Here is a 26,469-nt window from a genome sequence, read left to right as displayed (position 1 = left end):
CGAAGGATTTATTTTTATGTTCACTGCTGTTTATTTTCGTCAAGGTTACGTTGATTGTTCCTTCCGTGTACATCCATCATGCGATAGCTCAGTTGGTAGAGCGGGGGACTGTAGATTTATGATTGTGATCCCTAGGTTGCTGGTTCGAATCCAGCTAGAAGAATTTTTTTCAATGCACTGCTTTTTTATTTTGGGCAAGGTCACGTTGATTGTCCTTTCATTGTACATCCATCCTTCGATAGCTCAGTTTTGTAGAGCGGGGGACTGTAGATTTATAATTGTGATCCCTAGGTCGCTGGTTCGAATCCGGCTCGAAGAATTTTTTTACGTGAGTTGCTGTTTATTTTGGACAGATTACATGGAATGTCCTTTTCTTGGAGACTGTAGATGTATAACTGTGATCCCTAAATCGTTGTTTCGAATCCTGCTCGAAGAAATTTTTTTAGGTGCACTGCTTTTTTTATTTTGGGTAAGATTACGTTGATTGTCCTTTTAATGTACATCCATCCTTCCATAGCTCAGTTGGTAGAGCGGAGGACTGTAGATTTATAATTGGGATCTCTAGGTCGCTGGTTCGAATCCTGCTCGAAGGATTTTTTTACGTGCAATACTGTTTATTTTGGGCAAGTTTACATTAATTGTCCTTTCCACGTACATCCATCCTTCGATAGCACAGTTGGTAAAACGGGGGACTGTAGATTTATAATTGTGATCCCCATGTCGCTGGTTCGAATCCGGCTCGAAGGATTTATTTTTGTGTTCACTGCTGTTTATTTTGGGCAAGGTTACGTTGATTGTTCCTTCCGTGTACATCCATCATGCGATAGCTCAGTTGGTAGAGCGGGGGACTGTAGATTTATAATTGTGATCCCTAAATCGCAGGTTCGAATCCGGCTCGAAATTTTTTTTTAGGTGCACTGCTTTTTTATTTTGGGCAAGTTTACGTTGATTGTCCTTTCAATATACATCCATCCTTCGATAGCTCAATTGGTAGAGCGGGGGACTGTAGATTTATAATTGTGATCCCTAGGTCGCTGGTTCGAATCCGACTCGAAGTATTTTTTTACGTGCACTGCTGTTTATTATGGGCAAGGTTACATGAAATGTCCTTTCCTTGGAGACTGTAGATTTATGACTGTGATCTCTAGGTCGCTGGTTAAAATCCGGCTTGAAGGATTTTTTATGTACACTGCTGTTTATTTTGGTCAAGGTTACGTTGATTGTCCTTTCCATGGACATCCATCCTTCGATAGCTCAGTTGGTAGAACGGGGGACTGTAGATTTATAATTGTGATCCTTTGGTCGCTGGTTCAAATCCGGCTCGAAGACTTTTTTTTAAATGCACTGCTTTTTTATTTTGGGCAAGGTCACGTTGATTGTCCTTTCAATGTACATCCATCCTTCGATAGCTCAGTTGGTAGAGCGGGGGGCTGTAGATTTACAATTGTGATCCCTCATTCGCTGGTTCGAATCCGGCTGAAAGGATGTTTTATACATGCGCTTTACGTTGGGCAATGTTACATGGAATTTCATTTTCTTGGAGACTGATCCTAGGTTGCTGGTTCGAATCCGGCTCGAAGAATTTTTTACGTTCACTGCTGTTTATTTTGGTCAAGGTAACGTTGATTGCCCTTTCAATGCTCATCCATCCTTCGATAGCTCAGTTGGTAGAGCGGGGGACTGTAGATTTATAATTGTGATCCCTAGGTCGCTGGTTCGAATCCGGCTCGAAGGATTTTTTTTACGTTCACTGCTGTTTATTTTGGGCAAGGTTACATGGAATGTCCTTTCCTTGGAGACTGTAGATATATAATTGTGATCCGAAGGTTGCTGGTTTAAATCCGGCTCTAACAATGTTTTTAGGTGCCTTGCTGTTTATTTTGGGCAAGTTTACGTTGATTGTCCTTTCAATATACATCCATCCTTCGATAGCTCAGTTGGTAGAGCGGGGGACTGTAGATTTATAATTGTGATCCCTAGGTCGCTGGTTCGAATCCGGCTCGAAGGATTTTTTTTACGTTCACTGTTGTTTATTTTGGGCAAGGTTACATGGAATGTCCTTTCCTTGGAGGCTGTAGATATATAATTGTGATCCGAAGGTTGCTGGTTTGAATCCGGCTCGAACAATGTTTTTAGGTGCCTTGCTGTTTGTTTTGGGCAAGGTTACGTTGATTGTCCTTTCCATGTACATCCATCCTTCGATAGCTCAGTTTTGTAGAGCGGGGGACTGTAGATTTATAATTGTGATCCCTAGGTCGCTGGTTCGAATACGGCTCGAAGGATTCTTTTACGTGCACTGCTGCTTATTTTGGGCAAGGTTACATGGAATGTCCTTTCCTTGAAGACTGTAGATTTATAACTGTGATCCCTAGGTCACTGGTTCGAATACGGCTCGAAACATTTTTATTACGTTCACTGCTGATTATTTTAGTCAAGGTTTTGTCGATTGTCCTTTCCATTTACATCCATCATGCGATAGCTTAGTTGGTAGAGCGGGGGACTGTAGATTTATAATTGTGATCCCTTGATGCTGGGTCGAATCCGGCTCGAAGAATTTTTTTACGTGAGTTGCTGTTTATTTTGGACAGATTACATGGAATGTCCTTTTCTTGTAGACTGTAGATGTATAACTGTGATCCCTAAATCGTTGGTTCGAATCCTGCCCGAAGAAATGTTTTTAGGTGCACTGCTTTTCTTATTTTGGGTAAAATTACGTTGATTGTCCTTTTAATGTACATCCATCCTTCGATAGCTCAGTTGGTAGAGCGGAGGACTGTAGATTTATAATTGGGATATCTAGGTCGCTGGTTCGAATCCTGCTCGAAGGATTTTTTTTACGTGCAATACTGTTTATTTTGGGCAAGTTTACATTTATTGTCCTTTCCACGTACATCAATCCTTCGATAGCACAGTTGGTAAAGCGGGGGACTGTAGATTTATAATTGTGATCCCTAGGTCGCTGGTTCGAATCCGGCTGGAGGTATTTTTTTACGTGCCCTGCTGTTTATTATGGGCAAGGTTACATGAAATGTCCTTTCCTTGGAGACTGTAGATTTATGACTGTGATCTCTAGGTCCCTGGTTAAAATCCGGCTTGAAGGATTTTTTATGTGTACTGATGTTTATTTTGATCAAGGTTACGTTGATTGTCCTTTCCATGGACATCCATCCTTCGATAGCTTAGTTGGTAGAACGGGGGACTGTAGATTTATAATTGTGATCCTTTGGTCGCTGGTCCGAATCCGGCTCGAAGACTTTTTTTAAATGCACTGCTTTTTTATTTTGGGCAAGGTCACGTTGATTGTCCTTTCAATGTACATCTATCCTTCGATAGCTCAGTTGGTAGAGCAGGGGGCTGTAGATTTACAATTGTGATCCCTCATTCGCTGGTTCGAATCCTGCTCAAAGGATGTTTTATACATGCGCTTTACGTTGGGCAATGTTACATGGAATTTCATTTTCTTGGAGACTGATCCTAGGTTCCTGGTTCGAATCCGGCTCGAAGAATTTTTTACGTTCTCTGCTGTTTATTTTGGTCAAGGTTACGTTGATTGCCCTTTCAATGCTCATCCATCCTTTGATAGCTCAGTTGCTAGAGCGGGGGACTGTAGATTTAATATTGTGATCCCTAGGTCACTGGTTCGAATCCGGCTCGAAGGATTTTTTTACGTTCACTGCTGTTTATTTTGGGCAAGGTTACGTTGATTGTCCTTTCAATGTACATCCATCCTTCGATAGCTCAGTTGGTAGAGCGGGGGACTGTAGATTTATAATTGTGATCCCTTGGTCGCTGGTTCGAATCCGGCTCGAAGACTTTTTTTAAATGCAATGCTTTTTTATTTTGTGCAAGGTCACGTTGATTGTCCTTTCAATTTACATCCATCCTTCGATAGCTCAGTTGGTAGAGCGGGGGGCTGTAGATTTACAATTGTGATCCCTCATTCGCTGGTTCGAATCCGGCTCAAAGGATGTTTTATACATGCGCTTTACGTTGGGCAATGTTACATGGAATTTTATTTTCTTGGAGACTGATCCTAGGTTGCTGGTTCGAATCCGGCTCGAAGAATTTTTTACGTTCACTGCTGTTTATTTTGGTCAAGGTTACGTTGATTGCCCTTTCAATGCTCATCCATCCTTCGATGGCTCAGTTGGTAGAGCGGGGGACTGTAGATTTATAATTGTGATCCCTAGGTCGCTGGTTCGAATCCGGCTCGAAGGATTTTTTTACGTTCACTGCTGTTTATTTTGGGCAAGGTTACATGAAATGTCCTTTCCTTGGAGACTGTAGATTTATGACTGTGATCTCTAGGTCGCTGGTTAAAATCCGGCTTGAAGGATGTTTTACGTTCACTGCTGTTTATTTGGGGCAAGGTTACGTTGATTGTCCTTTCAATGTACATCCATCCTTCGATAGCTCAGTTGGTAGAGCGGGGGACTGTAGATTTATAACTGTGATCCCTAGGTCGCTGGTTCGAATCCGGCTCGAAGGATTGTTTTACGTGCACTGCTGTTTATTTTGGGCAAGGTTACGTTGATTGTCCTTTCAATACATCCATCCTTCGATAGCTCAGTTGGTAGAGCGGGGGACTGTAGATTTATAACTGTGATCCCTAGGTCGCTGGTTCGAATCCGGCTCGAAGGATTGTTTTACGTGCACTGCTGTTTATTTTGGGCAAGGTTACATGAAATGTCCTTTCCTTGGAGACTGTAGATTTATGACTGTGATCTCTAGGTCGCTGGTTAAAATCCGGCTTGAAGGATGTTTTACGTTCACTGCTGTTTATTTTGGGCAAGGTTACGTTGATTGTCCTTTCAATGTACATCCATCCTTCGATAGCTCAGTTGGTAGAGCGGGGGACTGTAGATTTATAACTGTGATCCCTAGGTCGCTGGTTCGAATCCGGCTCGAAGGATTGTTTTACGTGCACTGCTGTTTATTTTGGGCAAGGTTACATGAAATGTCCTTTCCTTGGAGACTGTAGATTTATGACTGTGATCTCTAGGTCGCTGGTTAAAATCCGGCTTGAAGGATTTTTTATGTGCACTGCTGTTTATTTTGGTCAAGGTTACGTTGATTGTCCTTTCCATGGACATCCATCCTTCGATAGCTCAGTTGGTAGAACGGGGGACTGTAGATTTATAATTGTGATCCCTTGGTCGCTGGTTCGAATCCGGCTCGAAGACTTTTTTTAAATGCACTGCTTTTTTATTTTGTGCAAGGTCACGTTGATTGTCCTTTCAATTTACATCCATCCTTCGATAGCTCAGTTGGTAGAGCGGGGGGCTGTAGATTTACAATTGTGATCTCTCATTCGCTGGTTCGAATCCGGCTCAAAGGATGTTTTATACATGCGCTTTACGTTGGGCAGTGTTACATGGAATTTCTTTTTCTTGGAGACTGATCCTAGGTTGCTGGTTCGAATCCGGCTCGAAGAATTTTTTACGTTCACTGCTGTTTATTTTGGTCAAGGTTACGTTGATTGCCCTTTCAATGCTCATCCATCCTTCGATGGCTCAGTTGGTAGAGCGGGGGACTGTAGATTTATAATTGTGATCCCTAGGTCGCTGGTTCGAATCCGGCTCGAAGGATTTTTTTACGTTCACTGCTGTTTATTTTGGGCAAGGTTACGTTGATTGTCCTTTCAATACACCCATCCTTCGATAGCTCAGTTGGTAGAGCGGGGGACTGTAGATTTATAACTGTGATCCCTAGGTCGCTGGTTCGAATCCGGCTTGAAGGATTGTTTTACGTGCACTGCTGTTTATTTTGGGCAAGGTTACATGAAATGTCCTTTCCTTGGAGACTGTAGATTTATGACTGTGATCTCTAGGTCGCTGGTTAAAATCCGGCGTGAAGGATGTTTTATGTGCACTGCTGTTTATTTTGGTCAAGGTTACGTTGATTGTCCTTTTCATGGACATCCATCCTTCGATAGCTCAGTTGGTAGAACGGGGGACTGTAGATTTATAATTGTGATCCCTTGGTCGCTGGTTCGAATCCGTCTCCAAGGATTTTGTTACGTGCACTGCTGTTTATTTTAGGGAAGGTTACATGGAATGTCCTTTCCTTGGAGACTTTAGATTTATTTTGGGCAAGGTTACGTTGATTGTCCTTTCAATGCATATCCATCCTTCGATAGCCCAGTTGGTAGAGCGGGGGGCTGTAGATTTATAATTGTGATCCGAAGTTTGCTGGTTTGAATCCGGCTCGAAAAATGTTTTTAGGTGCCTTGCTGTTTATTTTGGGCAAGGTTACGTTTAATGTCCTTTCCATGTACATCCATCCTTCGATAGCTCAGTTTTGTAGAGCGGGGGGCTGTAGAGTTATAATTGTGATCCCTAGGTCGCTGGTTCGAATCCGGCTCGAAGGATGTTTTACGTTCATTGCTGTTTATTTTGGGCAAGGTTACGTTGATTGTCCTTTCCATGTACATCCATCCTTCGATAGCTCAATAGGTAGAGCGGGGGACTAGATTTATAATTGTGATCCCTAGGTCGCTGGTTCGAATCCGTCTCGAAGTATTTTTTTACGTTCACTGCTGTTTATTTTGGGCAAGGTTACGTTGATAGTCCTTTCAATATACATCCATTCTTCGATAGCTTAGTTGGTAGAGCGGGGGACTGTAGATTTATAACTGTGATCCCTAGGTCGCTGGTTCGAATCCGGCTCGAAGGATTGTTTTACGTGCACTGCTGTTTATTTTGGGCAAGGTTACATGAAATGTCCTTTCCTTGGAGACTGTAGATTTATGACTGTGATCTCTAGGTCGCTGGTTAAAATCCGGCTTGAAGGATTTTTTATGTGCACTGCTGTTTATTTTGGTCAAGGTTACGTTGATTGTCCTTTCCATGGACATCCATTCTTCGATAGCTCAGTTGGTAGAACGAGGGACTGTAGATTTATAATTGTGATCCCTTGGTCGCTGGTTCGAATCCGGCTCGAAGAATTTGTTTAAATGCACTGCTTTTTTTTTGGGCAAGGTCACGTTGATTGTCCTTTCAATGTACATCCATCCTTCGATAGCTCAGTTGATAGAGCGTGGGGCTGTAGATTTACAATTGTGATCCCTCATTCGCTGGTTCGAATCCGGCTCAATGGATGTTTTATACATGCGCTTTACGTTGGGCAATGTTACATGGAATTTCATTTTCTTGGAGACTGATCCTAGGTTGCTGGTTCGAATCCGGCTCGAAGAATTTTTTACGTTCACTGCTGTTTATTTTGGTAAAGGTTACGTTGATTGCCCTTTCAATGCTCATCCATCCTTCGATAGCTCAGTTGGTAGAGCGGGGGACTGTAGATTTATAATTGTGATCCCTAGGTCGCTGTTTCGAATCCGGCTCGAAGGATTTTTTTACGTTCACTGCTGTTTATTTTGGGCAAGGTTACGTTGATTGTCATTTGAATGTACATCCATCCTTCGATAGCTCAGTTGGTAGAGCGGGGACTGTAGATTTATAACTGTGATCCCTTGGTCGCTGGTTCGAATCCGGCTCGAAGGATTGTTTTACGTGCACTGCTGTTTATTTTGGGCAAGGTTACATGAAATGTCCTTTCCTTGGAGACTGTAGATTTATGACTGTGATCTCTAGGTCGCTGGTTAAAATCCGGCATGAAGGATTTTTTATGTGCACTGCTGTTTATTTTGGTCAAGGTTACGTTGATTGTCCTTTCCATGGACATCTATCCTTCGATAGCTCAGTTGGTAGAACGGGGGACTGTAGATTTATAATTGTGATCCCTTGGTCGCTGGTTCGAATCCGTCTCCAAGGATTTTGTTACGTGCACTGCTGTTTATTTTAGGGAAGGTTACATGGAATGTCCTTTCCTTGGAGACTTTAGATTTATTTTGGGCAAGGTTACGTTGATTGTCCTTTCAATGTACATCCATCCTTCGATAGCTCAGTTGATAGAGCGGGGGGCTGTAGATTTACAATTGTGATCCCTCATTCGCTGGTTCGAATCCGGCTCAATGGATGTTTTATACATGCGCTTTACGTTGGGCAATGTTACATGGAATTTCATTTTCTTGGAGACTGATCCTAGGTTGCTGGTTCGAATCCGGCTCGAAGAATTTTTTACGTTCACTGCTGTTTATTTTGGTCAAGGTTACGTTGATTGCCCTTTCAATGCTCATCCATCCTTCGATAGCTCAGTTGGTAGAGCGGGGGACTGTAGATTTATAATTGTGATCCCTAGGTCGCTGGTTCGAATCCGGCTCGAAGGATTTTTTTACGTTCACTGCTGTTTATTTTGGGCAAGGTTACATGAAATGTCCTTTCCTTGGAGACTGTAGATTTATGACTGTGATCTCTAGGTCGCTGGTTAAAATCCGGCATGAAGGATTTTTTATGTGCACTGCTGTTTATTTTGGTCAAGGTTACGTTGATTGCCCTTTCAATGCTCATCCATCCTTCGATAGCTCAGTTGGTAGAGCGGGGGACTGTAGATTTATAATTGTGATCCCTAGGTCGCTGGTTCGAATCCGGCTCGAAGGATTGTTTTACGTGCACAGCTGTTTATTTTGGGCAAGGTTACATGAAATGTCCTTTCCTTGGAGACTGTAGATTTATGACTGTGATCTCTAGGTCGCTGGTTAAAATCCGGCATGAAGGATTTTTTATGTGCACTGCTGTTTATTTTGGTCAAGGTTACGTTGATTGTCCTTTCCATGGACATCCATCCTTCGATAGCTCAGTTGGTAGAACGGGGGACTGTAGATTTATAATTGTGATCCCTTGGTCGCTGGTTCGAATCCGTCTCCAAGGATTTTGTTACGTGCACTGCTGTTTATTTTAGGGAAGGTTACATGGAATGTCCTTTCCTTGGAGACTTTAGATTTATTTTGGGCAAGGTTACGTTGATTGTCCTTTCAATGTACATCCATCCTTCGATAGCTCAGTTGGTAGAGCGGGGGGCTGTAGATTTACAATTGTGATCCCTCATTCGCTGGTTCGAATCCGGCTCAAAGGATGTTTTATACATGCGCTTTACGTTGGGCGATGTTACATGGAATTTCATTTTCTTGGAGACTGATCCTAGGTTGCTGGTTCGAATCCGGCTCGAATAATTTTTTACGTTCACTGCTGTTTATTTTGGTCAAGGTTACGTTGATTGCCCTTTCAATGCTCATCCATCCTTCGATAGCTTAGTTGGTAGATCGGGGGAATGTAGATTTATAATTGTGATCCCAAGGTCGCTGGTTCGAATCCGGCTCGAAGGATTTTTTTAAGTTCACTGCTGTTTATTTTGGGCAAGGTTACGTTGATTGTCCTTTCAATGTACATCCATCCTTCGATAGCTCAGTTGGTAGAGCGGGGGACTGTAGATTTATAACTGTGATCCCTAGGTCGCTGGTTCGAATCCGGCTCGAAGGATTGTTTTACGTGCACTGCTGTTTATTTTGGGCAAGGTTACATGGAATGTCCTTTCCTTTGAGACTGTAGATATATAATTGTGATCCGAAAGTTGCTGGTTTGAATCCGGCTCGAACAATGTTTTTAGGTGCCTTGCTGTTTATTTTGGGCATTTTTGGGACTGTAGATTTATAACTGTGATCCCTAGGTCGCTGGTTCGAATCCGGCTCGAAGGATTGTTTTACGTGCACTGCTGTTTATTTTGGGCAAGGTTACATGAAATGTCCTTTCCTTGGAGACTGTAGATTTATGACTGTGATCTCTAGGTCGCTGGTTAAAATCCGGCATGAAGGATTTTTTATGTGCACTGCTGTTTATTTTGGTCAAGGTTACGTTGATTGTCCTTTCCATGGACATCCATCCTTCGATAGCTCAGTTGGTAGAACGGGGGACTGTAGATTTATAATTGTGATCCCTTGGTCGCTGGTTCGAATCCGTCTCCAAGGATTTTGTTACGTGCACTGCTGTTTATTTTAGGGAAGGTTACATGGAATGTCCTTTCCTTGGAGACTTTAGATTTATTTTGGGCAAGGTTACGTTGATTGTCCTTTCAATGTACATCCATCCTTCGATAGCTCAGTTGGTAGAGCGGGGGGCTGTAGATTTACAATTGTGATCCCTCATTCGCTGGTTCGAATCCGGCTCAAAGGATGTTTTATACATGCGCTTTACGTTGGGCGATGTTACATGGAATTTCATTTTCTTGGAGACTGATCCTAGGTTGCTGGTTCGAATCCGGCTCGAATAATTTTTTACGTTCACTGCTGTTTATTTTGGTCAAGGTTACGTTGATTGCCCTTTCAATGATCATCCATCCTTCGATAGCTCAGTTGGTAGATCGGGGGAATGTAGATTTATAATTGTGATCCCAAGGTCGCTGGTTCGAATCCGGCTCGAAGGATTTTTTTAAGTTCACTGCTGTTTATTTTGGGCAAGGTTACGTTGATTGTCCTTTCAATGTACATCCATCCTTCGATAGCTCAGTTGGTAGAGCGGGGGACTGTAGATTTATAACTGTGATCCCTAGGTCGCTGGTTCGAATCCGGCTCGAAGGATTGTTTTACGTGCACTGCTGTTTATTTTGGGCAAGGTTACATGGAATGTCCTTTCCTTGGAGACTGTAGATATATAATTGTGATCCGAAAGTTGCTGGTTTGAATCCGGCTCGAACAATGTTTTTAGGTGCCTTGCTGTTTATTTTGGGCAAGGTTACGTTGATTGTCCTTTCCATGTACATCCATCCTTCGATAGCTCAGGTTTGTAGAGCGGGGGACTGCAGATTTATAATTGTGATCCCTAGGTCGCTGGTTCGAATACGGCTCGAAGGATTCTTTTACGTGCACTGCTGCTTATTTTGGGCAAGGTTACATGGAATGTCATTTCCTTGGAGACTGTAGATTTATAACTGTGATCCCTAGGTCACTGGTTCGAATACTGCTTGAAGCATTTTTATTACGTTCACTGCTGTTTATTTTAGTCAAGGTTTTGTCGATTGTCCTTTCCATTTACATCCATCATGCGATAGCTCAGTTTTGTAGAGCGGGGGACTGTAGATTTATAATTGTGATCCCTAGGTCGCTGGTTCGAATCCTGCTCGAAGGATTTTTTTACGTGCAATACTGTTTATTTTGGGCAAGTTTACATTAATTGTCCTTTCCACGTACATCCATCCTTCGATAGCACAGTTGGTAAAGCGGGGGACTGTAGATTTATAATTGTGATCCCCAGGCCGCTGGTTCGAATCCGGCTCGAAGGATTTATTTTTATGTTCACTGCTGTTTATTTTGGGCAAGGTTACGTTGATTGTTCCTTCCGTGTACATCCATCATGCGATAGCTCAGTTGGTAGAGCGGGGGACTGTAGATTTATAATTGTGATCCCTTGGTCGCTGGTTCGAATCCGGCTCGAAGACTTTTTTTAAATGCACTGCTTTTTTATTTTGGGCAAGGTCACGTTGATTGTCCTTTCAATGTACATCCATCCTTCGATAGCTCAGTTGGTAGAGCGGGGGGCTGTAGATTTACAATTGTGATCCCTCATTCGCTGGTTCGAATCCGGCTCGAAGGATTGTTTTACGTGCACTGCTGTTTATTTTGGGCAAGGTTACATGAAATGTCCTTTCCTTGGAGACTGTAGATTTATGACTGTGATCTCTAGGTCGCTGGTTAAAATCCGGCATGAAGGATTTTTTATGTGCACTGCTGTTTATTTTGGTCAAGGTTACGTTGATTGTCCTTTCCATGGACATCTATCCTTCGATAGCTCAGTTGGTAGAACGGGGGACTGTAGATTTATAATTGTGATCCCTTGGTCGCTGGTTCGAATCCGTCTCCAAGGATTTTGTTACGTGCACTGCTGTTTATTTTAGGGAAGGTTACATGGAATGTCCTTTCCTTGGAGACTTTAGATTTATTTTGGGCAAGGTTACGTTGATTGTCCTTTCAATGTACATCCATCCTTCGATAGCTCAGTTGATAGAGCGGGGGGCTGTAGATTTACAATTGTGATCCCTCATTCGCTGGTTCGAATCCGGCTCAATGGATGTTTTATACATGCGCTTTACGTTGGGCAATGTTACATGGAATTTCATTTTCTTGGAGACTGATCCTAGGTTGCTGGTTCGAATCCGGCTCGAAGAATTTTTTACGTTCACTGCTGTTTATTTTGGTCAAGGTTACGTTGATTGCCCTTTCAATGCTCATCCATTCTTCGATAGCTCAGTTGGTAGAGCGGGGGACTGTAGATTTATAATTGTGATCCCTAGGTCGCTGGTTCGAATCCGGCTCGAAGGATTGTTTTACGTGCACTGCTGTTTATTATGGGCAAGGTTACATGAAATGTCCTTTCCTTGGAGACTGTAGATTTATGACTGTGATCTCTAGGTCGCTGGTTAAAATCCGGCTTGAAGGATTTTTTATGTGCACTGCTGTTTATTTTGGTCAAGGTTACGTTGATTGTCCTTTCCATGGACATCCATCCTTCGATAGCTCAGTTGGTAGAACGGGGGACTGTAGATTTATAATTGTGATCCCTTGGTCGCTGGTTCGAATCCGGCTCGAAGACTTTTTTTTAAATGCACTGCTTTTTTATTTTGGGCAAGGTCACGTTGATTGTCCTTTCAATGTACATCCATCCTTCGATAGCTCAGTTGGTAGAGCGGGGGGCTGTAGATTTACAATTGTGATCCCTCATTCGCTGGTTCGAATCCAGCTCAAAGGATGTTTTATACATGAGCTTTACGTTGGGCAATGTTACATGGAATTTTATTTTCTTGGAGACTGATCCTAGGTTGCTGGTTCGAATCCGGCTCGAAGAATTTTTTACGTTGACTGCTGTTTATTTTGGTCAAGGTTACGTTGATTGCTCTTTCAATGCTCATCCATCCTTCGATAGCTCAGTTGGTAGAGCGGGGGACTGTAGATTTATAATTGTGATCCCTAGGTCGCTGGTTCGAATCCGGCTCGAAGGATTTTTTTTACGTTCACTGCTGTTTATTTTGGGCAAGGTTACGTTGATTGTCCTTTCAATGTACATCCATCCTTCGATAGCTCAGTTGGTAGAGCGGGGGACTGTAGATTTATAACTGTGATCCCCAGGTCGCTGGTTCGAATCCGGCTCGAAGGATTGTTTTATGTTCACTGCTGTTTATTTTGGGCAAGGTTACGTTGATTGTTCCTTCCATGTACATCCATCATGCGATAGCTCAGTTGGTAGAGCGGGGGACTGTAGATTTATAATTGTGATCCCTAAATCGCTGGTTCGAATCCGGCTCGAAATTTTTTTTTAGGTGCACTGCTTTTTTATTTTGGCCAAGTTTACGTTGATTGTCCTTTCAATATACATCCATCCTTCGATAGCTCAGTTGGTAGAGCGGGGGACTGTAGATTTATAATTGTGATCCCTAGGTCGCTGGTTCGAATCCGGCTCGAAGGATTTTTTTACGTTCACTGCTGTTTATTTTGGGCAAGGTTACGTTGATAGTCCTTTCAATATACATTCATTCTTCGATAGCTTAGTTGGTAGAGCGGGGGACTGTAGATTTATAACTGTGATCCCTAGGTCGCTGGTTCGAATCCGGCTCGAAGGATTGTTTTACGTGCACTGCTGTTTATTTTGGGCAAGGTTACATGAAATGTCCTTTCCTTGGAGACTGTAGATTTATGACTGTGATCTCTAGGTCGCTGGTTAAAATCCGGCTTGAAGGATTTTTTATGTGCACTGCTGTTTATTTTGGTCAAGGTTACGTTGATTGTCCTTTCCATGGACATCCATCCTTCGATAGCTCAGTTGGTAGAACGAGGGACTGTAGATTTATAATTGTGATCCCTTGGTCGCTGGTTCGAATCCGGCTCGAAGAATTTGTTTAAATGCACTGCTTTTTTTTTGGGCAAGGTCACGTTGATTGTCCTTTCAATGTACATCCATCCTTCGATAGCTCAGTTGATAGAGCGGGGGGCTGTAGATTCACAATTGTGATCCCTCATTCGCTGGTTCGAATCCGGCTCAATGGATGTTTTATACATGCGCTTTACGTTGGGCAATGTTACATGGATATTCATTTTCTTGGAGACTGATCCTAGGTTGCTGGTTCGAATCCGGCTCGAAGAATTTTTTACGTTCACTGCTGTTTATTTTGGTCAAGGTTACGTTGATTGCCCTTTCAATGCTCATCCATCCTTCGATAGCTCAGTTGGTAGAGCGGGGGACTGTAGATTTATAATTGTGATCCCTAGGTCGCTGGTTCGAATCCGGCTCGAAGGATTTTTTTACGTTCACTGCTGTTTATTTTGGGCAAGGTTACGTTGATAGTCCTTTCAATATACATCCATTCTTCGATAGCTTAGTTGGTAGAGCGGGGGACTGTAGATTTATAACTGTGATCCCTAGGTCGCTGGTTCGAATCCGGCTCGAAGGATTGTTTTACGTGCACTGCTGTTTATTTTGGGCAAGGTTACATGAAATGTCCTTTCCTTGGAGACTGTAGATTTATGACTGTGATCTCTAGGTCGCTGGTTAAAATCCGGCTTGAAGGATTTTTTATGTGCACTGCTGTTTATTTTGGTCAAGGTTACGTTGATTGTCCTTTCCATGGACATCCATCCTTCGATAGCTCAGTTAGTAGAACGAGGGACTGTAGATTTATAATTGTGATCCCTTGGTCGCTGGTTCGAATCCGGCTCGAAGAATTTGTTTAAATGCACTGCTTTTTTTTTGGGCAAGGTCACGTTGATTGTCCTTTCAATGTACATCCATCCTTCGATAGCTCAGTTGATAGAGCGGGGGGCTGTAGATTTACAATTGTGATCCCTCATTCGCTGGTTCGAATCCGGCTCAATGGATGTTTTATACATGCGCTTTACGTTGGGCAATGTTACATGGAATTTCATTTTCTTGGAGACTGATCCTAGGTTGCTGGTTCGAATCCGGCTCGAAGAATTTTTTACGTTCACTGCTGTTTATTTTGGTCAAGGTTACGTTGATTGCCCTTTCAATGCTCATCCATCCTTCGATAGCTCAGTTGGTAGAGCGGGGGACTGTAGATTTATAATTGTGATCCCTAGGTCGCTGGTTCGAATCCGGCTCGAAGGATTTTTTTACGTTCACTGCTGTTTATTTTGGGCAAGGTTACGTTGATTGTCATTTGAATGTACATCCATCCTTCGATAGCTCAGTTGGTAGAACGGGGGACTGTAGATTTATAACTGTGATCCCTTGGTCGCTGGTTCGAATCCGGCTCGAAGGATTGTTTTACGTGCACTGCTGTTTATTTTGGGCAAGGTTACATGAAATGTCCTTTCCTTGGAGACTGTAGATTTATGACTGTGATCTCTAGGTCGCTGGTTAAAATCCGGCATGAAGGATTTTTTATGTGCACTGCTGTTTATTTTGGTCAAGGTTACGTTGATTGTCCTTTCCATGGACATCTATCCTTCGATAGCTCAGTTGGTAGAACGGGGGACTGTAGATTTATAATTGTGATCCCTTGGTCGCTGGTTCGAATCCGTCTCCAAGGATTTTGTTACGTGCACTGCTGTTTATTTTAGGGAAGGTTACATGGAATGTCCTTTCCTTGGAGACTTTAGATTTATTTTGGGCAAGGTTACGTTGATTGTCCTTTCAATGTACATCCATCCTTCGATAGCTTAGTTGATAGAGCGGGGGGCTGTAGATTTACAATTGTGATCCCTCATTCGCTGGTTCGAATCCGGCTCAATGGATGTTTTATACATGCGCTTTACGTTGGGCAATGTTACATGGAATTTCATTTTCTTGGAGACTGATCCTAGGTTGCTGGTTCGAATCCGGCTCGAAGAATTTTTTACGTTCACTGCTGTTTATTTTGGTCAAGGTTACGTTGATTGCCCTTTCAATGCTCATCCATCCTTCGATAGCTCAGTTGGTAGAGCGGGGGACTGTAGATTTATAATTGTGATCCCTAGGTCGCTGGTTCGAATCCGGCTCGAAGGATTTTTTTACGTTCACTGCTGTTTATTTTGGGCAAGGTTACGTTGATTGTCATTTGAATGTACATCCATCCTTCGATAGCTCAGTTGGTAGAACGGGGGACTGTAGATTTATAACTGTGATCCCTTGGTCGCTGGTTCGAATCCGGCTCGAAGGATTGTTTTACGTGCACTGCTGTTTATTTTGGGCAAGGTTACATGAAATGTCCTTTCCTTGGAGACTGTAGATTTATGACTGTGATCTCTAGGTCGCTGGTTAAAATCCGGCATGAAGGATTTTTTATGTGCACTGCTGTTTATTTTGGTCAAGGTTACGTTGATTGTCCTTTCCATGGACATCTATCCTTCGATAGCTCAGTTGGTAGAACGGGGGACTGTAGATTTATAATTGTGATCCCTTGGTCGCTGGTTCGAATCCGTCTCCAAGGATTTTGTTACGTGCACTGCTGTTTATTTTAGGGAAGGTTACATGGAATGTCCTTTCCTTGGAGACTTTAGATTTATTTTGGGCAAGGTTACGTTGATTGTCCTTTCAATGTACATCCATCCTTCGATAGCTCAGTTGATAGAGCGGGGGGCTGTAGATTTACAATTGTGATCCCTCATTCGCTGGTTCGAATCCGGCTCAATGGATGTTTTATACATGCGCTTTACGTTGGGCAATGTTACATGGAATTTCATTTTCTTGGAGACTGATCCTAGGTTGCTGGTTCGAATCCGGCTCGAAGAATTTTTTACGTTCACTGCTGTTTATTTTGGTCAAGGTTACGTTGATTGCCCTTTCAATGCTCATCCATCCTTCGATAGCTCAGTTGGTAGAGCGGGGGACTGTAGATCTATTATTGTGATCCCTAGGTCGCTGGTTCGAATCCGGCTCGAAGGATTTTTTTACGTTCACTGCTGTTTATTTTGGGCAAGGTTACGTTGATTGTCATTTGAATGTACATCCATCCTTCGATAGCTCAGTTGGTAGAGCGGGGACTGTAGATTTATAACTGTGATCCCTAGGTCGCTGGTTCGAATCCGGCTCGAAGGATTGTTTTACGTGCACTGCTGTTTATTTTGGGCAAGGTTACATGAAATGTCCTTTCCTTGGAGACTGTAGATTTATGACTGTGATCTCTAGGTCGCTGGTTAAAATCCGGCATGAAGGATTTTTTATGTGCACTGCTGTTTATTTTGGTCAAGGTTACGTTGATTGTCCTTTCCATGGACATCCATCCTTCGATAGCTCAGTTGGTAGAACGGGGGACTGTAGATTTATAATTGTGATCCCTTGGTCGCTGGTTCGAATCCGTCTCCAAGGATTTTGTTACGTGCACTGCTGTTTATTTTAGGGAAGGTTACATGGAATGTCCTTTCCTTGGAGACTTTAGATTTATTTTGGGCAAGGTTACGTTGATTGTCCTTTCAATGTACATCCATCCTTCGATAGCTCAGTTGGTAGAGCGGGGGGCTGTAGATTTACAATTGTGATCCCTCATTCGCTGGTTCGAATCCGGCTCAATGGATGTTTTATACATGCGCTTTACGTTGGGCAATGTTACATGGAATTTCATTTTCTTGGAGACTGATCCTAGGTTGCTGGTTCGAATCCGGCTCGAAGAATTTTTTACGTTCACTGCTGTTTATTTTGGTCAAGGTTACGTTGATTGCCCTTTCAATGCTCATCCATCCTTCGATAGCTCAGTTGGTAGAGCGGGGGACTGTAGATTTATAATTGTGATCCCTAGGTCGCTGGTTCGAATCCGGCTCGAAGGATTTTTTTACGTTCACTGCTGTTTATTTTGGGCAAGGTTACGTTGATTGTCATTTGAATGTACATCCATCCTTCGATAGCTCAGTTGGTAGAGCGGGGACTGTAGATTTATAACTGTGATCCCTAGGTCGCTGGTTCGAATCCGGCTCGAAGGATTGTTTTACGTGCACTGCTGTTTATTTTGGGCAAGGTTACATGAAATGTCCTTTCCTTGGAGACTGTAGATTTATGACTGTGATCTCTAGGTCGCTGGTTAAAATCCGGCATGAAGGATTTTTTATGTGCACTGCTGTTTATTTTGGTCAAGGTTACGTTGATTGTCCTTTCCATGGACATCCATCCTTCGATAGCTCAGTTGGTAGAACGGGGGACTGTAGATTTATAATTGTGATCCCTTGGTCGCTGGTTCGAATCCGTCTCCAAGGATTTTGTTACGTGCACTGCTGTTTATTTTAGGGAAGGTTACATGGAATGTCCTTTCCTTGGAGACTTTAGATTTATTTTGGGCAAGGTTACGTTGATTGTCCTTTCAATGTACATCCATCCTTCGATAGCTCAGTTGGTAGAGCGGGGGGCTGTAGATTTACAATTGTGATCCCTCATTCGCTGGTTCGAATCCGGCTCAAAGGATGTTTTATACATGCGCTTTACGTTGGGCGATGTTACATGGAATTTCATTTTCTTGGAGACTGATCCTAGGTTGCTGGTTCGAATCCGGCTCGAATAATTTTTTACGTTCACTGCTGTTTATTTTGGTCAAGGTTACGTTGATTGCCCTTTCAATGCTCATCCATCCTTCGATAGCTCAGTTGGTAGATCGGGGGAATGTAGATTTATAATTGTGATCCCAAGGTCGCTGGTTCGAATCCGGCTCGAAGGATTTTTTTAAGTTCACTGCTGTTTATTTTGGGCAAGGTTACGTTGATTGTCCTTTCAATGTACATCCATCCTTCGATAGCTCAGTTGGTAGAGCGGGGGACTGTAGATTTATAACTGTGATCCCTAGGTCGCTGGTTCGAATCCGGCTCGAAGGATTGTTTCACGTGCACTGCTGTTTATTTTGGGCAAGGTTACATGGAATGTCCTTTCCTTGGAGACTGTAGATATATAATTGTGATCCGAAAGTTGCTGGTTTGAATCCGGCTCGAACAATGTTTTTAGGTGCCTTGCTGTTTATTTTGGGCAAGGTTACGTTGATTGTCCTTTCCATGTACATCCATCCTTCGATAGCTCAGGTTTGTAGAGCGGGGGACTGCAGATTTATAATTGTGATCCCTAGGTCGCTGGTTCGAATACGGCTCGAAGGATTCTTTTACGTGCACTGCTGCTTATTTTGGGCAAGGTTACATGGAATGTCATTTCCTTGGAGACTGTAGATTTATAACTGTGATCCCTAGGTCACTGGTTCGAATACTGCTTGAAGCATTTTTATTACGTTCACTGCTGTTTATTTTAGTCAAGGTTTTGTCGATTGTCCTTTCCATTTACATCCATCATGCGATAGCTCAGTTTTGTAGAGCGGGGGACTGTAGATTTATAATTGTGATCCCTAGGTCGCTGGTTCGAATCCTGCTCGAAGGATTTTTTTACGTGCAATACTGTTTATTTTGGGCAAGTTTACATTAATTGTCCTTTCCACGTACATCCATCCTTCGATAGCACAGTTGGTAAAGCGGGGGACTGTAGATTTATAATTGTGATCCCCAGGTCGCTGGTTCGAATCCGGCTCGAAGGATTTATTTTTATGTTCACTGCTGTTTATTTTGGGCAAGGTTACGTTGATTGTTCCTTCCGTGTACATCCATCATGCGATAGCTCAGTTGGTAGAGCGGGGGACTGTAGATTTATAATTGTGATCCCTAAATCGCAGGTTCGAATCCGGCTCGAAATTTTTTTTTAGGTGCACTGCTTTTTTATTTTGGCCAAGTTTACGTTGATTGTCCTTTCAATATACATCAATCCTTCGATAGCTCAATTGGTAGAGCGGGGGACTGTAGATTTATAATTGTGATCCCTAGGTCGCTGGTTCGAATCCGGCTCGAAGGATTTTTTTACGTTCACTGCTGTTTATTTTGGGCAAGGTTACGTTGATTGTCATTTCAATGTACATCCATCCTTCGATAGCTCAGTTGGTAGAGCGGGGACTGTAGATTTATAACTGTGATCCCTAGGTCGCTGGTTCGAATCCGGCTCGAAGGATTGTTTTACGTGCACTGCTGTTTATTTTGGGCAAGGTTACATGAAATGTCCTTTCCTTGGAGACTGTAGATTTATGACTGTGATCTCTAGGTCGCTGGTTAAAATCCGGCATGAAGGATTTTTTATGTGCACTGCTGTTTATTTTGGTCAAGGTTACGTTGATTGTCCTTTCCATGGACATCTATCCTTCGATAGCTCAGTTGGTAGAACGGGGGACTGTAGATTTATAATTGTGATCCCTTGGTCGCTGGTTCGAATCCGTCTCCAAGGATTTTGTTACGTGCACTGCTGTTTATTTTAGGGAAGGTTACATGGAATGTCCTTTCCTTGGAGACTTTAGATTTATTTTGGGCAAGGTTACGTTGATTGTCCTTTCAATGTACATCCATCCTTCGATAGCTCAGTTGATAGAGCGGGGGGCTGTAGATTTACAATTGTGATCCCTCATTCGCTGGTTCGAATCCGGCTCAATGGATGTTTTATACATGCGCTTTACGTTGGGCAATGTTACATGGAATTTCATTTTCTTGGAGACTGATCCTAGGTTGCTGGTTCGAATCCGGCTCGAAGAATTTTTTACGTTAACTGCAGTTTATTTTGGTCAAGGTTACGTTGATTGCCCTTTCAATGCTCATCCATCCTTCGATAGCTCAGTTGGTAGAGCGGGGGACTGTAGATTTATAATTGTGATCCCTAGGTCGCTGGTTCGAATCCGGCTCGAAGGATTTTTTTACGTTCACTGCTGTTTATTTTGGGCAAGGTTACGTTGATTGTCATTTGAATGTACATCCATCCTTCGATAGCTCAGTTGGTAGAGCGGGGACTGTAGATTTATAACTGTGATCCCTAGGTCGCTGGTTCGAATCCGGCTCGAAGGATTGTTTTACGTGCACTGCTGTTTATTTTGGGCAAGGTTACATGAAATGTCCTTTCCTTGGAGACTGTAGATTTATGACTGTGATCTCTAGGTCGCTGGTTAAAATCCGGCATGAAGGATTTTTTATGTGCACTGCTGTTTATTTTGGTCAAGGTTACGTTGATTGTCCTTTCCATGGACATCCATCCTTCGATAGCTCAGTTGGTAGAACGGGGGACTGTAGATTTATAATTGTGATCCCTTGGTCGCTGGGTCGAATCCGTCTCCAAGGATTTTGTTACGTGCACTGCTGTTTATTTTAGGGAAGGTTACATGGAATGTCCTTTCCTTGGAGACTTTAGATTTATTTTGGGCAAGGTTACGTTGATTGTCCTTTCAATGTACATCCATCCTTTGATAGCTCAGTTGGTAGAGCGGGGGGCTGTAGATTTACAATTGTGATCCCTCATTCGCTGGTTCGAATCCGGCTCAAAGGATGTTTTATACATGCGCTTTACGTTGGGCGATGTTACATGGAATTTCATTTTCTTGGAGACTGATCCTAGGTTGCTGGTTCGGATCCGGCTCGAAGATTTTTTTTACGTTCACTGCTGTTTATTTTGGTCAAGGTTACGTTGATTACCCTTTCAATGCTTATCCATCCTTCGATAGCTCAGTTTGTAGAGCGGGGGACTGTAGATTTATAACTGTGATCCCCAGGTCGCTGGTTCGAATCCGGCTCGAAGGATTGTTTTATGTTCACTGCTGTTTATTTTGGGCAAGGTTACGTTGATTGTTCCTTCCATGTACATCCATCATGCGATAGCTCAGTTGGTAGAGCGGGGGACTGTAGATTTATAATTGTGATCCCTAAATCGCTGGTTCGAATCCAGCTCGAAATTTTTTTTTAGGTGCACTGCTGTTTATTTTGGGCAAGGTTACGTTGATTGTCATTTCAATGTACATCCATCCTTCGATAGCTCAGTTGGTAGAGCGGGGGACTGTAGATTTATAACTGTGATCCCTAGGTCGCTGGTTCGAATCCGGCTAGGAGGATTGTTTTACGTGCACTGCTGTTTATTTTGGGCAAGGTTACATGAAATGTCCTTTCCTGGGAGACTGTAGATTTATGACTGTGATCTCTAGGTCGCTGGTTAAAATCCGGCTTGAAGGATTTTTTATGTGCACTGCTGTTTATTTTGGTCAAGGTTGCGTTGATTGTCCTTTCCATGGACATCCATCCTTCGATAGCTCAGTTGGTAGAACGGGGGACTGTAGATTTATAATTGTGATCCCTTGGTCGCTGGTTCGAATCCGGCTCAAAGAATTTTTTAAATGCACTGCTTTTTTTGGGGGCAAGGTCACGTTGATTGTCCTTTCAATGTACATCCATCCTTCGATAGCTCAGTTGATAGAGCGGGGGACTGTAGATTTATAATTGTGATCACTAGGTCGCTGGTTCGAACACGGCTCGAAGGATTCTTTTACGTGCACTTCTGCTTATTTTGGGCAAGGTTACATGGAATGTCCTTTCCTTGGAGACTGTAGATTTATAACTGTGATCCCTAGGTCACTGGTTCGAATACGGCTCGAAGCATTTTTATTACGTTCACTGCTGTTTATTTTAGTCAAGGTTTTGTCGATTGTCCTTTCCATTTACATCCATCATGCGATAGCTCAGTTGGTAGAGCGGGGGACTGTAGATTTATAATTGTGATCCCTAGATGCTGGGTCGAATCCGGCTCGAAGAATTTTTTTACGTGAGTTGCTGTTTATTTTGGACAGATTACATGGAATGTCCTTTTCTTGGAGACTGTAGATGTACAACTGTGATCCCTAAATGGTTGGTTCGAATCCTGCCCGAAGAAATTTTTTTAGGTGCACTGCTTTTTTTATTTTCGGTAAGATTACGTTGATTGTCCTTTTGATGTACATCCATCCTTCGATAGCTCAGTTGGTAGAGCGGAGGACTGTAGATTTATAATTGGGATCTCTAGGTCGCTGGTTCGAATCCTGCTCGAAGGATTTTTTACGTGCAATACTGTTTATTTTGGGCAAGTTTACATTAATTGTCCTTTCCACTTACATCAATCCTTCGATAGCACAGTTGGTAAAGCGGGGGACTGTAGATTTATAATTGTGATCCCCAGGTCGCTGGTTCGAATCCGGCTCGAAGGATTTTTTTATGTTCACTGCTGTTTATTTTGGGCAAGGTTACGTTGATTGTTCTTTCCATGTACATCCATAATGCGATAGCTCAGTTGGTAGAGCGGGGGACTGTAGATTTATAATTGTGATCCCTAAATCGCTGGTTCGAATCCGGCTCGAAATTTTTTTTTAGGTGCACTGCTTTTTTATTTTAACCAAGTTTACGTTGATAGTCCTTTCAATATACATCCATCCTTCGATAGCTTAGTTGGTAAAGCGGGGGACTGTAGATAAATAACTGTGATCCCTAAATCGTTGTTTCGAATCCTGCTCGAAGAAATTTTTTTAGGTGCACTGCTTTTTTTATTTTGGTTAAGATTACGTTGATTGTCCTTTTAATGTACATCCATCCTTCGATAGCTCAGTTGGTAGAGCGGAGGACTGTAGATTTATATTTGGGATCTCTAGGTCGCTTTTTCGAATCCTGCTCGAAGGATTTTTTTACGTGCAATACTGTTTATTTTGGGCAAGTTTACATTAATTGTCCTTTCCACGTACATCCATCCTTCGATAGCACAGTTGGTAAAGCGGGGGACTGTAGATTTACAATTGTGATCCCTCATTCGCTGGTTCGAATCCGGCTCGAAGGATTGTTTTACGTGCACTGCTGTTTATTTTGGGCAAGGTTACATAGAATGTCCTTTCCTTGGAGACTGTAGATATATAATTGTGATCCGAAGGTTGCTGGTTTGAATCCGGCTCGAACAATGTTTTTAGGTGCCTTGCTGTTTATTTTGGGCAAGGTTACGTTGATTGTCCTTTTCATGTACATCCATCCTTCGATAGCTCAGTTTTGTAGAGCGGGGGACTGTAGATTTATAATTGTGATCCCTAGGTCGCTGGTTCGAATCCGGCTCGAAGAATTTTTTTACGTGAGTTGCTGTTTATTTTGGACAGATTACATGGAATGTCCTTTTCTTGGAGACTGTAGATGTATAACTGTGATCCCTAAATCGTTGTTTCGAATCCTGCTCGAAGAAATTTTTTTAGGTGCACTGCTTTTTTTATTTTGGGTAAGATTACGTTGATTGTCCTTTTAATGTACATCCATCCTTCGATAGCTCAGTTGGTAGAGCGGAGGACTGTAGATTTATATTTGGGATCTCTAGGTCGCTTTTTCGAATCCTGCTCGAAGGATTTTTTTACGTGCAATACTGTTTATTTTGGGCAAGTTTACATTAATTGTCCTTTCCACGTACATCCATCCTTCGATAGCACAGTTGGTAAAGCGGGGGACTGTAGATTTACAATTGTGATCCCTCATTCGCTGGTTCGAATCCGGCTCGAAGGATTTATTTTTATGTTCACTGCTGTTTATTTTGGGCAAGGTTACGTTGATTGTTCCTTCCGTGTACATCCATCATGCGATAGCTCAGTTGGTAGAGCGGGGGACTGTAGATTTATAATTGTGATCCCTAAATCGCTGGTTCAAATCCGGCTCGAAGAATTTTTTTACGTGAGTTGCTGTTTATTTTGGACAGATTACATGGAATGTCCTTTTCTTGGAGACTGTAGACTCAAAGGATGTTTTATACATGCGCTTTACGTTGGGCAATGTTACATGGAATTTCATTTTCTTGGAGACTGATCCTAGGTTGCTGGTTCGAATCCGGCTCGAAGAATGTTTTATGTGCACTGCTGTTTATTTTGGGAAGGTTACGTTGATTGTCCTTTCCATGTACATCCATCCTTCGATAGCTCAGTTTTGTAGAGCGGGGGACTGTAGATTTATAATTGTGATCCCTAGGTGGCTGGTTCGAATCCGGCTCGAAGTATTTTTTTACGTTCACTCCTGTTTATTTTGGGCAAAGTTACGTTGATTGTTCCTTCCATGTACATCCATAATGCGATAGCTCAGTTGGTAGAGCGGGGGACTGTAGATTTATAATTGTGATCCCTAAATCGCTGGTTCGAATCCGGCTCGAAATTTTTTTTTAGGTGCACTGCTTTTTTATTTTGGCCAAGTTTACGTTGATAGTCCTTTCAATATACATCCATCCTTCGATAGCTTAGTTGGTAAAGCGGGGGACTGTAGATTAATAACTGTGATCCCTAGGTCGCTGGTTCGAATCCGGCTCGAAGGATTTTTTTAAGTTCACTGCTGTTTATTTTGGGCAAGGTTACGTTGATTGTCCTTTCAATGTACATCCATCCTTCGATAGCTCAGTTGGTAGAGCGGGGGACGGTAGATTTATAACTGTGATCCCTAGGTCGCTGGTTCGAATCCGGCTCGAAGGATTGTTTTACGTGCACTGCTGTTTATTTTGGGCAAGGTTACATAGAATGTCCTTTCCTTGGAGACTGTAGATATATAATTGTGATCCGAAGGTTGCTGGTTTGAATCCGGCTCGAACAATGTTTTTAGGTGCCTTGCTGTTTATTTTGGGCAAGGTTACGTTGATTGTCCTTTTCATGTACATCCATCCTTCGATAGCTCAGTTTTGTAGAGCGGGGGACTGTAGATTTATAATTGTGATCCCTAGGTCGCTGGTTCGAATCCGGCTCGAATAATTTTTTTACGTGAGTTGCTGTTTATTTTGGACAGATTACATGGAATGTCCTTTTCTTGGAGACTATAGATGTATAACTGTGATCCCTAAATCGTTGTTTCGAATCCTGCTCTAAGAAATTTTTTTAGGTGCACTGCTTTTTTTATTTTGGGTAAGATTACGTTGATTGTCCTTTTAATGTACATCCATCCTTCGATAGCTCAGTTGGTAGAGCGGAGGACTGTAGATTTATATTTGGGATCTCTAGGTCGCTTTTTCGAATCCTGCTCGAAGGATTTTTTTACGTGCAATACTGTTTATTTTGGGCAAGTTTACATTAATTGTCCTTTCCCCGTACATCCATCCTTCGATAGCACAGTTGGTAAAGCGGGGGACTGTAGATTTACAATTGTGATCCCTCATTCGCTGGTTCGAATCCGGCTCGAAGGATTGTTTTACGTGCACTGCTGTTTATTTTGGGCAAGGTTACATAGAATGTCCTTTCCTTGGAGACTGTAGATATATAATTGTGATCCGAAGGTTGCTGGTTTGAATCCGGCTCGAACAATGTTTTTAGGTGCCTTGCTGTTTATTTTGGGCAAGGTTACGTTGATTGTCCTTTTCATGTACATCCATCCTTCGATAGCTCAGTTTTGTAGAGCGGGGGACTGTAGATTTATAATTGTGATCCCTAGGTCGCTGGTTCGAATCCGGCTCGAAGAATTTTTTTACGTGAGTTGCTGTTTATTTTGGACAGATTACATGGAATGTCCTTTTCTTGGAGACTGTAGATGTATAACTGTGATCCCTAAATCGTTGTTTCGAATCCTGCTCGAAGAAATTTTTTTAGGTGCACTGCTTTTTTTATTTTGGGTAAGATTACGTTGATTGTCCTTTTAATGTACATCCATCCTTCGATAGCTCAGTTGGTAGAGCGGAAAACTGTAGATTTATATTTGGGATCTTCAGGTCGCTTTTTCGAATCCTGCTCGAAGGATTTTTTTACGTGCAATACTGTTTATTTTGGGCAAGTTTACATTAATTGTCCTTTCCACGTACATCCATCCTTCGATAGCAC

General features: G+C 42.5%; 24 non-coding genes across 24 annotated transcripts; all 24 read left to right on the top strand.

The window, feature by feature from the left end:
* The first annotated feature begins 1,649 nt into the window (after nucleotides 1-1,649).
* Trnay-gua lies at nucleotides 1,650-1,735 on the top strand. The gene is given in 2 exon segments: nucleotides 1,650-1,686; nucleotides 1,700-1,735. It is a non-coding gene; the product is annotated as a tRNA-Tyr (tRNA).
* A 187-nt stretch (nucleotides 1,736-1,922) lies between these two features.
* On the top strand, nucleotides 1,923-2,008 carry Trnay-gua. Its single transcript is given in 2 exon segments — nucleotides 1,923-1,959; nucleotides 1,973-2,008. It is a non-coding gene; the product is annotated as a tRNA-Tyr (tRNA).
* A 2,124-nt stretch (nucleotides 2,009-4,132) lies between these two features.
* On the top strand, nucleotides 4,133-4,218 carry Trnay-gua. The gene is given in 2 exon segments: nucleotides 4,133-4,169; nucleotides 4,183-4,218. It is a non-coding gene; the product is annotated as a tRNA-Tyr (tRNA).
* Nucleotides 4,219-4,403: 185 nt separating this feature from the next.
* On the top strand, nucleotides 4,404-4,489 carry Trnay-gua. The gene is given in 2 exon segments: nucleotides 4,404-4,440; nucleotides 4,454-4,489. It is a non-coding gene; the product is annotated as a tRNA-Tyr (tRNA).
* Nucleotides 4,490-4,555: 66 nt separating this feature from the next.
* Trnay-gua lies at nucleotides 4,556-4,641 on the top strand. Its single transcript is given in 2 exon segments — nucleotides 4,556-4,592; nucleotides 4,606-4,641. It is a non-coding gene; the product is annotated as a tRNA-Tyr (tRNA).
* A 185-nt stretch (nucleotides 4,642-4,826) lies between these two features.
* On the top strand, nucleotides 4,827-4,912 carry Trnay-gua. The gene is given in 2 exon segments: nucleotides 4,827-4,863; nucleotides 4,877-4,912. It is a non-coding gene; the product is annotated as a tRNA-Tyr (tRNA).
* Nucleotides 4,913-5,502: 590 nt separating this feature from the next.
* Nucleotides 5,503-5,588, top strand: Trnay-gua. The gene is given in 2 exon segments: nucleotides 5,503-5,539; nucleotides 5,553-5,588. It is a non-coding gene; the product is annotated as a tRNA-Tyr (tRNA).
* Nucleotides 5,589-5,654: 66 nt separating this feature from the next.
* Nucleotides 5,655-5,740, top strand: Trnay-gua. Its single transcript is given in 2 exon segments — nucleotides 5,655-5,691; nucleotides 5,705-5,740. It is a non-coding gene; the product is annotated as a tRNA-Tyr (tRNA).
* A 2,401-nt stretch (nucleotides 5,741-8,141) lies between these two features.
* On the top strand, nucleotides 8,142-8,227 carry Trnay-gua. Its single transcript is given in 2 exon segments — nucleotides 8,142-8,178; nucleotides 8,192-8,227. It is a non-coding gene; the product is annotated as a tRNA-Tyr (tRNA).
* A 185-nt stretch (nucleotides 8,228-8,412) lies between these two features.
* On the top strand, nucleotides 8,413-8,498 carry Trnay-gua. Its single transcript is given in 2 exon segments — nucleotides 8,413-8,449; nucleotides 8,463-8,498. It is a non-coding gene; the product is annotated as a tRNA-Tyr (tRNA).
* A 793-nt stretch (nucleotides 8,499-9,291) lies between these two features.
* Trnay-gua lies at nucleotides 9,292-9,377 on the top strand. The gene is given in 2 exon segments: nucleotides 9,292-9,328; nucleotides 9,342-9,377. It is a non-coding gene; the product is annotated as a tRNA-Tyr (tRNA).
* A 1,008-nt stretch (nucleotides 9,378-10,385) lies between these two features.
* Trnay-gua lies at nucleotides 10,386-10,471 on the top strand. The gene is given in 2 exon segments: nucleotides 10,386-10,422; nucleotides 10,436-10,471. It is a non-coding gene; the product is annotated as a tRNA-Tyr (tRNA).
* A 2,328-nt stretch (nucleotides 10,472-12,799) lies between these two features.
* On the top strand, nucleotides 12,800-12,885 carry Trnay-gua. Its single transcript is given in 2 exon segments — nucleotides 12,800-12,836; nucleotides 12,850-12,885. It is a non-coding gene; the product is annotated as a tRNA-Tyr (tRNA).
* A 69-nt stretch (nucleotides 12,886-12,954) lies between these two features.
* On the top strand, nucleotides 12,955-13,040 carry Trnay-gua. The gene is given in 2 exon segments: nucleotides 12,955-12,991; nucleotides 13,005-13,040. It is a non-coding gene; the product is annotated as a tRNA-Tyr (tRNA).
* A 223-nt stretch (nucleotides 13,041-13,263) lies between these two features.
* Trnay-gua lies at nucleotides 13,264-13,349 on the top strand. The gene is given in 2 exon segments: nucleotides 13,264-13,300; nucleotides 13,314-13,349. It is a non-coding gene; the product is annotated as a tRNA-Tyr (tRNA).
* A 742-nt stretch (nucleotides 13,350-14,091) lies between these two features.
* Nucleotides 14,092-14,177, top strand: Trnay-gua. Its single transcript is given in 2 exon segments — nucleotides 14,092-14,128; nucleotides 14,142-14,177. It is a non-coding gene; the product is annotated as a tRNA-Tyr (tRNA).
* Nucleotides 14,178-14,919: 742 nt separating this feature from the next.
* Nucleotides 14,920-15,005, top strand: Trnay-gua. The gene is given in 2 exon segments: nucleotides 14,920-14,956; nucleotides 14,970-15,005. It is a non-coding gene; the product is annotated as a tRNA-Tyr (tRNA).
* A 793-nt stretch (nucleotides 15,006-15,798) lies between these two features.
* On the top strand, nucleotides 15,799-15,884 carry Trnay-gua. The gene is given in 2 exon segments: nucleotides 15,799-15,835; nucleotides 15,849-15,884. It is a non-coding gene; the product is annotated as a tRNA-Tyr (tRNA).
* A 793-nt stretch (nucleotides 15,885-16,677) lies between these two features.
* Trnay-gua lies at nucleotides 16,678-16,763 on the top strand. The gene is given in 2 exon segments: nucleotides 16,678-16,714; nucleotides 16,728-16,763. It is a non-coding gene; the product is annotated as a tRNA-Tyr (tRNA).
* Nucleotides 16,764-17,555: 792 nt separating this feature from the next.
* Nucleotides 17,556-17,641, top strand: Trnay-gua. The gene is given in 2 exon segments: nucleotides 17,556-17,592; nucleotides 17,606-17,641. It is a non-coding gene; the product is annotated as a tRNA-Tyr (tRNA).
* Nucleotides 17,642-18,587: 946 nt separating this feature from the next.
* Trnay-gua lies at nucleotides 18,588-18,673 on the top strand. Its single transcript is given in 2 exon segments — nucleotides 18,588-18,624; nucleotides 18,638-18,673. It is a non-coding gene; the product is annotated as a tRNA-Tyr (tRNA).
* Nucleotides 18,674-19,599: 926 nt separating this feature from the next.
* On the top strand, nucleotides 19,600-19,685 carry Trnay-gua. Its single transcript is given in 2 exon segments — nucleotides 19,600-19,636; nucleotides 19,650-19,685. It is a non-coding gene; the product is annotated as a tRNA-Tyr (tRNA).
* A 792-nt stretch (nucleotides 19,686-20,477) lies between these two features.
* On the top strand, nucleotides 20,478-20,563 carry Trnay-gua. The gene is given in 2 exon segments: nucleotides 20,478-20,514; nucleotides 20,528-20,563. It is a non-coding gene; the product is annotated as a tRNA-Tyr (tRNA).
* Nucleotides 20,564-24,900: 4,337 nt separating this feature from the next.
* Nucleotides 24,901-24,986, top strand: Trnay-gua. The gene is given in 2 exon segments: nucleotides 24,901-24,937; nucleotides 24,951-24,986. It is a non-coding gene; the product is annotated as a tRNA-Tyr (tRNA).
* Nucleotides 24,987-26,469: the final 1,483 nt, after the last annotated feature.

The sequence above is a fragment of the Nematostella vectensis genome, chromosome 3 (genome assembly GCF_932526225.1).
Source record: "Nematostella vectensis chromosome 3, jaNemVect1.1, whole genome shotgun sequence".
Lineage (NCBI taxonomy): Eukaryota > Metazoa > Cnidaria > Anthozoa > Actiniaria > Edwardsiidae > Nematostella > Nematostella vectensis.
The sequence above is the reverse complement of the archived record's forward strand: the minus strand, read 5'-3'. Positions and strand labels throughout refer to the sequence as shown.